Source organism: Austrofundulus limnaeus, unplaced genomic scaffold (genome assembly GCF_001266775.1).
Source record: "Austrofundulus limnaeus strain Quisiro unplaced genomic scaffold, Austrofundulus_limnaeus-1.0 Scaffold188, whole genome shotgun sequence".
NCBI classification, from domain to species: Eukaryota; Metazoa; Chordata; class Actinopteri; order Cyprinodontiformes; family Rivulidae; genus Austrofundulus; species Austrofundulus limnaeus.
Genome location: NW_013952590.1, coordinates 940,289 through 942,285, shown reverse-complemented (window position 1 = coordinate 942,285; position 1,997 = coordinate 940,289).

Here is a 1,997-nt window from a genome sequence, read left to right as displayed (position 1 = left end):
ATATATATTAAAGCTATGATCCACTTTGTTCTTAGCTGCATTCAGACTAGCCAGACTAGCTTCAGATTAGCTTGTCAGTTCAGTCAGACTTAAACTGATGCCATTCAAAATGCTAATTTATGATATTACTGTTTTGCAACCCTTCTACAGAACCATATTTTGGCTTTTTTAAATAGTGCCATTTAGGCTCCTTTACTTGTATTCCTCCAAATGTTTCTTTCAAACTTAAACTTTTCTCAAATGGGAGGGAAAAATCAAGTACCAAACAGGTAAGACTTTTGAGGTACTTTAAATAATTCCTGTATTAATTAGCGCAAGAACATTTCAAGCTCAGGGCTACTAAACACCATAAAACTGTAAAGAATTTTCCTTTATCAAACAATCAATCCAGCTGCCTCCACTTTCTTTCACTTTATGTCCTGAATCAGTCTGAGTTCAGCGTGAGGACTTGAATAATCATGACATGCATGTGAGGAAGATGATTGTTAGTAAATGTGTGTGGTTGAGTCAGATGGGTGAGGGCAGTGAGGAGGACCACCACAGGAAGCACAAATGTGACCAAGATGGGGGGRAAACAATAATAATATGATGCAAGGACAAGGAGCAAGTGATTCCAGCACTTAGTTCCAGCTCACCAATTCTCCTCCAGATTGACAGCTCGGACATTTTTACTGAATAAAAATTGATGTTCGGATTGGTTTTAATCTTTGGAATTTGCTATTAAAGGCTCCAAATTTATGTTTTTACAATTTGCAACTTATAGTTTTGGTTTGCAAAATCTCTGAGCTGTCATTCCACAGTAAAGAAAAAAGTATGTGAAGCCACCAGACAACTCACAAACCCCCTAATAAAAAATGCAGTTTGTTTTTAATAAAATACTGAAGAAAGACACCAATTAATGCCTACAGCATCTTCCACAGAGGTTGTGTTTGTCTCAGCGGCATCCCAGATCATTTGAAAAGAACAAACCAGTCGAGGTTCATGTGATCTTTTTATCATTCAGGATACAGAAACAGTTCATTGAGTCGACGACCAGAGTGTGGTGTTAAACAGAAGAGAGAAGAGGATGGAGGAAGTGCAGGTTATTAAGTCACCACCAAAGTGTCAACATGCACCGTGTTACCGAGTGTCCAGGAAATTCAAGTTCCACACAAACAGACATGCACAAACGTGAACACGCACATTCCTAAAACCCTGCTAATGTAATTTAACCTTCATGTTTTGATGTGCTAATCTAGAGCAATAAAAAGAAGCATTCACAAAAGAAAAATTTAATAAAATGTATTTGTCCTGAGGGATGTAAAAAATAATAATAAAAACTCTGACCTAACATGTTTAGAACCTCAAAGATGAAAATGCTGAAACAATGTGAAATTTGAATTTGTCTCCTGCAACACACTCCTAAAATGTTGTGGCAATAAAGTTTTTTAAAGTTATTATTTAGCAATTTGTTCTACCATTTCTTCTCTTTCATAACAAATGATAATGCACTGCAAAGTATGTTTTGTGTCTCCTTTGCACACATATTAAGTTCTGTTGTACAGCATTAACTTTACATGCAGGATACTGATTGATTTTTATTTCTTTTTCGTTTCCACACAATACTGCTGCATTACCTCACAATACTTTTGGTGTTTGCCTGCCAGATTATTAACAAATTCACACGCTCACCGTTATACAGGAGTTAGCCTTCTACTTTAATTCAGCTTCAGACTGAACAAATCACACCCACACATTGACTTATATGTAGCTAATATGCAGATATTTTAACGTAACATCACCTTCAAGTTCGGGAACTTGTGGCAACACTTCGTGTTTCGGGTAACCGAATATTTCAATTTAAAAGTCTAATTTAATCCAGTTTAGACAAAACAATAAACTGCGTGGAAATGCAAAATATTAGGCCTCATGCAAGAACCGTTCATACGCACAGATTTGTTCTTAAGTTGTGCGTACGAGTGATTTAGGAGAATTTGTGGCATTCACCAATGTTTTCG